We start from the raw sequence: 12,420 nt of genomic DNA on the forward strand, positions 1-12,420 counted from the left end.
CAACGCCTAGAGACGATGGTACAGGAGTATCTCCAAGTAAACATTGAAGCCACGACTGTGTCACTGGACCCTTGCTCTTTTTGGGCTTCCAATCTGGATAAATGGCCGGAGCTAGCCACTTACGCCTTGGAGATCTTGTCATGCCCCGCAGCCAGCGTTCTGTCTGAACGTGTGTTCAGCGCTGCTGGTGGTGTGCTGACAGATAAGCGCACGCGGCTCTCCACTGATAATGTAGACAGACTCACGTTCATAAAGATGAACAAATCATGGATCCGAAATGACTTTTCTACCCCTGTGTCATCCTGGGGAGAGTAAAAGCTTGATGATTGGTTAAAATCACCCTACCAACCGTTTTAAGCTTTCAAATTACTAATCATGTTTATCTGTATCTTGACTGGAAAATAATTTGGGCTTTGTAGCAGTGTGCAGCACTGATCCTATTAGGCCATCTATAATAAGCTTCACCAGATTTAAAATTAAAAATAATTTTTAGCTGCATCTAGCCCGGAAAATAATTTTGGGGCTCCGAGATGCGCAAGACACATAAGTGCCTTCTTGCTGCACTACCTGCAGCATGACCCTCATATTGTCAGAATTCGAAGTAATCATGACTACTGGGTTGCCACACTCTTAGATCCCCCAAACTTTTCGATCAACCTTTTCATTTTAATAAAGACCAAAAAAATGGTCATTTTTGAAATTATAAGCATTAGCAGGTTGTTAGAAACTGAAATCAAACAGTTTTCAACTCAAAACTTTATTCTAGGTGATGTTACATTTTCACATAGGACCCCTTGTTCGAAAGGAGCTTCTGAACTCTCTCGTCCATTGAATTTGTCAGGTTTTGGATGGTTTCTGCTTCAATTGTTTTGCATGAGGACAGAATACCCTCCCAGAGCTGTTGCTTAGATGTGAACTGCCTCCCGCCATCATAGACACTCCTTTTAATGATGCTCCAAAGGTTCTGAATGGGGTAGAGGTCAGGGGAGCATGGGGGTCACACCATAAGTTTGTCCCCTTTTATGCCCATATCAGCCAGAGATGCAGATGTTTTATGTGCAGCATGAGATGGTGCATTATCATGCAGAAAAATGATCTTGCTGTGAAATACACGGTTCTTCTTCTTGAACCATGGCAGGAAGTGCTGTTTGAGAAAATCCACATACATTATGGAGTTCATCTTTAGCGCCTTCAGGGATCCTAAAGGGGCCGACAATCTCTCTCCCCATGATTCCAGCCCAAAACATTACTCCACCTCCTCCTTGTTGGCGCTGTAGCCGTGTTTGCGTGGGGTTTCCATCAACCAGCCATCCTCCACTCCATTCATCTGGACCATCGAGCGCTGCACGGCACTCATCCGTGAACAAAACAGTTTTGAAATCAGTCTTCATGTAATGTTTGGCCCACTGGAGCCGTTTCTGCTTGAGTGAAGTGGATAGAAGAGGTCGACAGGATGGCGTATGCACAGCTGCAAACCTCTGAAGGACCCTGCATCTTGTTGTTCGGGGGACGTTGGAGGCACAAGAAGCTTCAAAAACTTGTCTGCTGCTATGACAAGGCTTTTTTGCCGCTGCTCTTTCAACCTGACGTAATTGCCTGTAGGAAAGAGTCCTCAATTTTCCCTTATCAGCACGCACACGTGTGTACTGTGAATCAGCTACATACTTCTTGATTGCCAAGACACTTCATCCTGATCATCGCACAATGTTGATTGTAGTCATGCCTTGACCTAAACACTCCACAATTTGTTGCTTCTCAGCAGCCGACACATCCTTTTTCTTTCCCATTTTGGCAGAAAATGTAGGCTGCTTAATAATATGAGAGAGCCTTCTTAAGTAGTCTTGCCTTTCATTGGACACACCTGCCAAACTAATTAGCACAGGTGTCTGCAATTGCTTACAGTGATATAAAGAGCCCTGACACACATCACCATCAATGAGTTTAACTGACAAACAAACAAATTCTTCCCTTATCACTCCTAAACACTTTTTGCATAATAATTTGGAACGCGGTGTACATGTGCTTTTCCACAAAACACCAGTGGTTCACGTAGTGAATCTTATAGTTCTAACTTGCCAACTGTGGTCTGTATGGAATTGTTCAATAAAGGGCCCAAAATTAAGATAACATAGATGGGAGAGGTCTCTATGAATAGGAATTCCTAAGTATTTGATACCCTGTGAGGGCCAGGCAAAGGGAAAGTTGGACTGGATGGAATCCTATATGGATTTAGGGAGGGAGACATCGAGGGCCTCAGACTTCGCTGCATTAATTTTAAAATTTTACCATGTAACAAAGTGATCTATTTCAGCCATAACAGCAGGGATGGATATATGTGATTGAGTGATATATACTAGGACATCATCAGCAAATAGAGAGCACTTGTACTCGGTGCCTCCCACCTCAATCCACCTAATATTGGGGTTATGGCGAATTGATGAGAGCAGGTGCTCCGTCACTAGGATGTATAAGAGAGGGGACAGAGGACATCCCTGCCTTGTCCCATTGGTGATTGTGAAAGGTGATGAAAATGTTCTGACGCACCCCCTGGGCCTTGGGACACCCGGAGCCGGACCCTTTTTGGTGGATGCTGGTGGTTGTAGTCTTCGTGGCGGCGATCCGGTTCCGTGGCTCAGGGCGGTCAAACCAGTGGCTGAACTATTTATGTGGTTTTGATGTTTAAATGTCCGACTACGCCACCCGTGGATTGCGGTCAGAGTGAACCGCCGCTACAGGGCAGACCGCTAAGGCTGGTGTTGTGGGTGCAGCAGAGCGTAGCATAACTCCCCACGGGAGGAGTATAGCCTCAGGGCAGTGTATGCGGAGGATGGGGGTGATGGTGCAGGGCAGCAGCAGTAACGACACGGAGTCAGTGATGCAGTTCAGGGCCTTTACTCACAGTTCTTATTATCCAGACCACGTCTGCAGGTAACGGCTGCCCACGTCGTACTGTGCTCACCAGGTGAGGGGCTCAGACAACTCCCAGATAACTTTGGAGCGCTTCACAGGACCCCCTTTGTGTGTCCTTTGTCTGGCCTTTCTTACCAACACTTCTGTCCGGCTGCCTCGGGCCTCCTCTTGGTAAACTTGGCGCCAGTTTCCCTGACCCTATGTGGTGCCTTCCTAGCGGGTGGAGCAAGGGGCTGCGCCACATAAAATGTCAGAGCCTCCGGTTTCTAGCTGAGGGTCGTTTCCTGCCTCCACTAGTTCGGGGACCGGTCTCCCCCTTTGGCCTGACCCCTCCACGCAGGTGGATTCGGGCGTGCGGTGGCGACTCGCCCGTCCGCACCCCTGGGATCCCTTCATTCCTCGTTCCTGGAGCCTTCTCCGCTCCTCTTCCTTCCTTCTCCCTCTTGCAGGCCTGGGCCTCTGTTACTAGGCCCGCCTCCGGAGCAGAGCTCATGCAGAGCCCCTGCTCCCTGCCACTTCTGCTCAGACTTCTCTGCACTGAACTAAGATGGTGCCCACCTTTTATACTCCCTTCTCAATGCACTCAGGAACTGCTTCCTCCCTGCTCCTGCACTGCAGGGTTCCCCTTCCTCAGTGTTCCCTCCCCCCACTCCAGCCAGGGACAGGGACTGTCGTGCCCATCTCAGGGGCATATTGGTCGCCCTGCCCCACGGCAATGTGGTGTAATGCATGCAGGTGTCGGGTCCTGATCCACACTCCATCCTTATCTGAGAGTGAGATATCACACCTCTGGGTGAGGTGCAATACGTCTGTAGCAACCGAGCCCTCGGTGCTACAGTTCCATTTATCTTCAGCCTAGGTGACGTATTGTGATACAGGGCCGTGATTTTGGCTATAAAAGGGTCCCCTAGACCCCTACCCCAAGCTTTTTAAGAGAATCATATATGGCGTGCCAGGAGACTCTATGGAATGCTTTCTCAGCATCCAACGAGAGTATCTACTTACAAATTTTTAACTGCATCTAGCCCAGGAAATACTTTGTGCCTAGTTGCAGTGTCTGCTAGTCAGCGGATTATCCCGGCTGTTAAGCAAGCTACACCACCTGTAGTTTGGACACTTAATTTTTTCAAAGGAAATGCTTCGGGACCACGGGATACTCAGTGAAGAGCATCAGGAGGCACCCCAAGGCATAGGGGCTGGGACTGGCAGTAGGATGCCTTGCGGTGGACAGCCGAGCTCGATCCTTATAAAAGCTTTTTAACTGCAGCACCTTTAGTGGACGCTACTGGAGCTGGAATTACGCGGCTGCTGGCATGAGACTTGCCCTCCAATAGATCCTTGTAAATGGATTTAAAGTGTATTCATTCAAATTAGAGGGACAATTTAAATTAAAAAGCTTAGAGCTGCCTCCACCACAGGGGGGCTCTCTCGACCCACCAGCGGACAGGCACCAGTATTGGGAGAGGGGGGCTGGCCGTCAGGGTTCACCGCGGCTCTGGCACAAACCCGGCGACACGGAGGTGGCACGGGCAGGAGCGGACTGGCCGTCTCGGCTTCTCACTTTTTGGATTTTAGAAGGGCATGACATGCCTATATCTGTGTCTCCCCCTCCTTTTACTCCTCCACCTCTTTTCTTTTCGCATGACTATATGTACTTGTCACTTTTCCATGTGTTAGTTGTGTCTTCTGAGCAGTTTGTCAGCTTTTGGACACCTTTGAAGGTGTTTTCTATGTGTTTCTATGTGTTTTTGTTTGCCTGCCATTGGTTTTAACGGTGTTCGAAGGTGTTCAACGAACAGTTCGACGAACATTTCGGCGAACACACGGGTGTTCGACGAACCGAACCGAACTCGAACACTACGGGGGTGGCTCAACACTAATGACTAATTCCAAAAAAAAAATGTTTTCAACTTTTTTCAATTTTACCCCCGTGGGATATATATTCTACCCACACACATTTGGAACTCTCCTGGGGTTCCCTCACACATATTATTCCCTCATTTCGTGGATATTTTCACAAAAAAAGTGAAATTTTCAAAAATCCAGAAAATTGGCTGAAATAGACTAAATAACAAGGACTCATTGGGCGAATCGCTCTGGAACTGAAATCGGAATGCTCACTGACATTTCCCCTATCTGAAAGTCTGATAAACGTCAGAAAAATGACTATGTCAAAAAAAATAATGTTTTCAACTTTTTTCAATTTTACCCCCGTGGGATATATATTCTACCCACACACATTTGGAACTCTCCTGGGGAACCCTCACACATATTATACCCTCATTTAGTGGATATTTTCACAAAAAAGTGAAATTTTCAAAAATCCAGAAAATTGGCTGAAAACGAGTAAATATCAAAGACTCATTGGGCGAATCGCTCTGGAACTGAAATTGAAACGCTCAATGACATTTGCCCTATCTGAAAGTCTAATAAATGCCGGAAAAAAATCCCAAAAAAAAATGTTTTCAGCTTTTTTCAATTTTACACCCGTGGGATTTATATTCTTCCCACACACATTTGAAACTCTCCTGGGGTACCCTCACACATATTATTCCCTCATTTAGTGCATATTTTCACAAAAAAGTGAAATTTTCAAAAATCCAGAAAATTGGCTGAAAACGACTAAATAACAAGGACTCATTGGGCGAATCGCTCTGGAACTGAAATCGGAACGCTCACTGACATTTCACCTATCTGAAAGTCTGATAAGCAACGGAAAAATGACAGTCCAAAAAAAAAAATTTTTCAACTTTTTTCAATTTTACCCCCGTGGGATATATATTCTACCCACACACATTTGGAACTCTGCTGGGGTACCCTCACACATATTATTCCCTCATTTAGTGGATATTTTCACAAAAAAGCGAAATTTTCAAAAATTCTGAAAATTGTCTGAAAACGACTAAATATCAAAGACTCATTGGGCGAATCGCTCTGGAACTGAAATTGGAACGCTCACTGACAATTGCCCTATCTGAAAGTCTGATTAACGCCGGAAAAATGACTAAGTCCAAACGAAAAATGTTTTCATCTTTTTTCAATTTTACCCACATGGGATATATATTCTACCCACACACATTTGGAACTCTCCTGGGGTACCCTCATACATATTATTCTCTCATTTAGTGGATATTTTCACAAAAAAGTAAAATTTTCAAAAATCCAGAAAATTGGCTGAAAACAACTAAATAACAAGGACTCATTGGGCGAATCGCTCTGGAACTGAAATCGGAACGCTCTCTGAGATTTGCCCTATCTGAAAGTCTGATAAACGCCGGAAAAATGACTAAGTCCGAAAAAAAAATGTTTTCAACTTTTTTCAATTTTACCCCCGTGGGATATATATTCTACCCACACACATTTGGAATTCTCCTGGGGTACCCTCACACATATTATTCCCTCATTTAGTGGATATTTTCACAAAAAAGTGAAATTTTCAAAAATCCAAAATATTGGCTGAAAACGATTAAGTATCAAGGACTCATTGGGCGAATCGCTCTGGAACTGAAATTGGAGCGCTCACTGACATTTCCCCAATCTGAAAGTCTGATAAACGCCGGAAAAATGACTAAGTCCGAAAAAAAAATGTTTTCAACTTTTTTCAATTTTACCCCCATGGGATATATATTCTACCCACACACATTTGGAACTCTCCTGGGGTACCCTCACACATATTATTCCCTCATTTAGTGGATATTTTCACAAAAAAGTGAAATTTTCAAAAATCCAGAAAATTGGCTGAAAACGACTAAATATCAAAGAATCATTGGGCGAATCGCTCTGGAACTGATATCTGAATGCTCACTGACATTTTCCCTATCTGAAAGTCTGATAAACGCCAGAAAAATGAGAGTCCAAAAAAATTTTTTTTTCAACTTTTTTCAATTTTACCCCCGTTGGATATATATTCTACCCACACACATTTGGAACTCTCCTGGGGTACCCTCACACATATTATTTCCTCATTTAGTTGATATTTTCACAAAAAAGTGACATTTTCAAAAATCCAGAAAATTGCAGAAAACGACTAAATATCAAAGAATCATTGGGCGAATTGCTCTGGAACTGAAATCGGAATGCTCACTGACATTTGCCCTATCTGAAAGTCATATAAACGCCAGAAAAATGACTAAATCCAAAAAAAAAATGTTTTCAACTTTTTCAATTTTACCCCCGTGGGATATATATTCTACCCACACACATTTGGAACTCTCCTGGGGTACCCTCACACATATTATTTCCTCATTTAGTGGATATTTTCACAAAAAAGTGAAATTTTCAAACATCCTGAGAATTAGCTGAAATCGACTAAATATCAAGGACTCATTGGGAGAATCGCTCTGGAACTGAAATTGGAACTCTCACTGACATTTGCCCTATCTGAAAGTCTGATAAACGTCAGAAAAATGACTAAGTCCAAAAAAAACAATTTTTCAACTTTTTTCAATTTTACCCCCGTGGGATATATATTCTACCCACACACATTTGGAACTCTCCTGGGGTACCCTCACACATATTATTCCCTCATTTAGTGGATATTTTCACAAAAAAGTTAAATTTTCAAAAATACAGAAAATTGGCTGAAAACGAGTAAATATCAAAGACTCATTGGGCGAATCGCTCTGGAACTGAAATCGGAACGCTCACTGACATTTCCCCTATCTGAAAGTCTGATAAACGACGGAAAATGACAGTCCAAAAAAAACATTTTTTCAACTTTTTTCAATTTTACCCCCGTGGGATATGTATTCTACCCACACACATTTGGAACTCTCCTGGGGTACCCTCACACATATTATTCCCTCATTTCGTGGATATTTTCACAAAAAAGTGACATTTTCAAAAATCCAGAAAATTGGCTGAAATCAACTAAATATCAAGGACTCATTAGGCGAATTGCTCTGGAACTGAAATCGGAATGCTCACTGACATTTCCCCTATCTGAAAGTCTGATAAACGTCAGAAAAATGACTAAGTCCAAAAAAAAAATGTGTTCAACTTTTTTCAATTTTACCCCCGTGGGATATATATTCTACCCACACACATTTGGAACTCTACTGGGGTACCCTCACACATATTATTCCCTCATTTAGTGGATATTTTCACAAAAAAGTGAAATTTTCAAAAATCCAGAAAATTGGCTGAAAATGAGTAAATATCAAAGACTCATTGGGCGAATCGCTCTGGAACTGAAATTGGAACGCTCACTGACATTTGCCCTATCTGAAAGTCTAATAAACGCTGGAAAAAATCCAAAAAAAAAAATGTTTCAACTATTTTCAATTTTACCCCCGTGGGATTTATATTCTTCCCACACACATTTGGAACTCTCCTGGGGTACCCTCACACATATTATTCCCTCATTTAGTGGATATTTTCACAAAAAAGTGAAATTTTCAAAAATCCAGAAAATTGGCTGAAAACGACTAAATATCAAGGATTCATTGGGAGAATCGCTCTGGAACTGAAATTGGAACTCTCACTGACATTTGCCCTATCTGAAAGTCTGATAAACGCCGGAAAAATGACTAAGTCCAAAAAAAAAATGTTTTCAACTTTTTTCAATTTTACCCCCGTGGGATATATATTCTACCCACACACATTTGGAACTCTCCTGGGGTACCCTCACACATATTATTCCCTCCTTTACTGGATATTTTCACAAAAAAGTGAAATTTTCAAAAATACAGAAAATTGGCTGAAAACGAGTAAATATCAAAGACTCATTGGGCGAATCGCTCTGGAACTGAAATCGGAACGCTCACTGACATTTGCCCTATCTGAAAGTCTGATAAACGCCGGAAAAATGACTAAGTCCAAAAAAAAAATGTTTTCAAATTTTTTCAATTTTACCCCCGTGGGATATATATTATACCCACACACATTTGGAACTGTCCTGGGGTACCCTCACACATATTATTCCCTCATTTAGTGGATATTTTCACAAAAAAGTGAAATTTTCAAAAATACAGAAAATTGGCTGAAAACGAGTAAATATCAAAGACTCATTGGGCGAATCGCTCTGGAACTGAAATCGGAACGCTCACTGACATTTGCCCTATCTGAAAGTCTAATAAACGCCGGAAAAAAATCCCCCTAAAAAAAGTTTAAACTTTTTTCAATTTCACCCCCGTGGGATTTATATTCTTCCCACACACATTTGGAACTCTCCTGGGGTACCCTCACACATATTATTCCCTCATTTAGTGGATATTTTCACAAAAAAGAGAAATTTTCAAAAATCCAGAAAATTGGCTGAAAACGACAAAATATCAAAGAATCATTGGGCGAATCGCTCTGGAACTGAAATCGTAACGCTCACTGACATTTGCCCTATCTGAAAGTCAGATAAACGCCAGAAAAATGACTAAGTCCGAAAAAAAAATGTTTTCAACTTTTTTCAATTTTACCCCTGTGGGATATATATTCTACCCACACACATTTGGAACTCTCCTGGGGTACCCTCACACATATTATTCCCTCATTTAGTGGATATTTTCACAAAAAAGTGAAATTTTCAAAAATCCAGAAAATTGGCTGAAAACGACTAAATATCAAAGAATCATTGGGCGAATCGCTCTGGAACTGAAATTGGAACTCTCACTAACATTTTCCCTATCTGAAAGTCTGATAAACGCCGGAAAAATGACAGTCCAAAAAAAAAATGTTTTCAACTTTGTTCAATTTTACCCCCGTGGGATATATATTCTACCCACACACGTTTGAAACTCTCCTGGGGTACCCTCACACATAATATTCCCTCATTTAGTGGATATTTTCACAAAAAAGTGACATTTTCAAAAATCCAGAAAATTGGCTGAAAACGACTAAATATCAAGGACTCATTGGGCGAATCGCTCTGGAACTGAAATCGGAATGCTCACTGACATCTCCCCTATCTGAAAGTCTGATAAACGTCGGAAAAATGACTAAGTCCCAAAAAAAAATTTTATTCAACTTTTTTCAATTTTACCCACGTCGGATATATATTCTACCCAAACACATTTGGAACTCTCCTGGGGTACCCTCACACATATTGTTCCCTCATTTAGTGGATATTTTCACAAAAAGAGAAATTTTCAAAAATCCAGAAAATTTGCTGAAAACGACTAAATATCAAGGACTCTCATTGGGTGAATCGCTCTGGAACTGAAATCGGAACGCTCACTGACATTTCCCCTATCTGAAATTTTTGACAAACGACGGAAAAATGACTAAGTCCAAAAAAAAAAATTTTTCAACTTTTTCCAATTTTACCCCCGTGGGATATATATTCTACTCACACACATTTAGAACTCTCCTGGGGTACCCTCACACATATTATTCCCTCATTTAGTGGATATTTTCACAAAAAAGTGAAATTTTCAAAAATCCAAAATATTGGCTGAAAACGACTAAATATCAGGGACTCATTCGACGAATCACTCTGGAACTGAAATCGGAATGCTCACTGACATTTGCCCTATCTGAAATTTCTGATAAACGCAGGAAAAATGACTAAGTCCAAAAAAAAAAAATTTTTCAACTTTTTTCAATTTTACCCACGTGGGATATATATTCTACCCACACACATTTGGAACTCTCCTGGGGTACACTCACAGATATTATTCCCTCATTTAGTGGATATTTTCACAAAAAAAGTGAAATTTTCAAAAATCCAGAAAATTGACTGAAAACGACTAAATATCAAGGACTCATTGGGCGAATCGCTCTGGAACTGAAATCGGAATGCTCACTGACATTTACCCTATCTGAAAGTCTGATAAACGCCGGAAAAATGACTAAGTCCAAAAAAAAAAAAATTTCAACTTTTTTCAATTTTACCCCCGTGGGATATATATTCTACCCACTCAAATTTGGAACTCTCCTGGGGTACCCTCACACATATTATTCCCTCATTTAGTGGATATTTTCACAAAAATGTGAAATTTTCAAAAATCCAGAAAATTGGCTGAAAATGACTAAATATCAAGGACTCATTGGATGGATCGCTCTGGAACTGAAATTGGAACGCTCACTGACATTTCCCCTATCTGAAATTTCTGATAAACGCCAGAAAAATGACTAAGTCCAAAAAATAAAAATTTTTCAACTTTTTTCAATTTTACCCACGTGGGATATATATTCTACCCACACACATTTGGAACTCTCCTGGGGTACACTCACAGATATTATTCCCTCATTTAGTGGATATTTTCACAAAAAAAGTGAAATTTTCAAAAATCCAGAAAATTGACTGAAAACGACTAAATATCAAGGACTCATTGGGCGAATCGCTCTGGAACTGAAATCGGAACGCTCACTGACATTTCCCCTATCTGAAAGTCTGATAAATGCCGGAAAAATGATAAGTCCAAAAAAATTTTTTTTTCAATTTTACCCCCGTGGGATATATATTCTACCCACACACATTTGGAACTCTCCTGGGGTACCCTCACAGATATTATTCCCTCATTTAGTGGATATTTTCACAAAAAAGTGAAATTTTCAAAAATCCAGAAAATTGTCTGAAAACGACTAAATATCAAGGACTCATTGGGCGAATTGCACTGGAACTGAAATCGGAACGCTCACTGACATTTGCCCCATCTGAAAGTCTGATAAAAAGACTAAGTCCCCCAAAAAAATTTTTCCAACTTTTTTCAATTTTACCCTTGTGGGATATATATTCTACCCACACACATTTGGAACTCTCCCGGGGTACCCTCACACATATTATTCACTCATTTAGTGGATATTTTTACAAAAAAGTGAAATTTTCAAAAATCCAAAATATTGGCTGAAAACGACTAAATATGTAGGACACATTGGGCGAATCGCTCTGGAACTGAAATCGGAACGCTCACTGACATTTCCCCTATCTGAAAGTCTGATAAACGCCGGAAAAATGACTAAGTACAAAAAAAAATTTTTTTCAATTTTACCCCCGTGGGATATAAATTCAGAAAATTGGCTTGAAAATGACTAAATATCAAGGACTCATCCGGCGAATCGCTCTGGAAGTGAAATCGGAATGCTCACTGACATTTCCCCTATCTGAAAGTCTGATAAACGCCGGAAAGATGACTAAGTCCAAAAAAAAATTTTTTTAAACTTTTTTCAATTTTACCCCCGTGGGATATATATTCTACCCACACACATTTGGAACTCTCCTGGGGTACTCTCACACATATTATTCCCTCATTTAGAGGATATTTTCACAAAAAAGTGAAATTTTCAAAAACCCAAAATATTGGCTGAAAACGACTAAATATCAAGGACTCATTGGGCGAATCGCTCTGGAACTGAAATCGGAATGCTCACTGACATTTAACCTATCTGAAAGTCTGATAAACGCCAGAAAGATGACTAAGTCCAAAAAAAAATTTTTTCAACGTTATTCAATTTTACCCCGTGGGATATATATTCTACCCACACACATTTGGAACTCTCCTGGGGTACCCTCACACATATTATTCCCTCATTTAGTGGATATTTTTACAAAAAAGTGAAATTTTCAAAAATCCAAAA

This window comes from Phyllobates terribilis, unplaced genomic scaffold (assembly GCF_046119375.1).
Source record: "Phyllobates terribilis strain yellow unplaced genomic scaffold, ASM4611937v1 Scaffold_43__1_contigs__length_10536358, whole genome shotgun sequence".
Lineage (NCBI taxonomy): Eukaryota > Metazoa > Chordata > Amphibia > Anura > Dendrobatidae > Phyllobates > Phyllobates terribilis.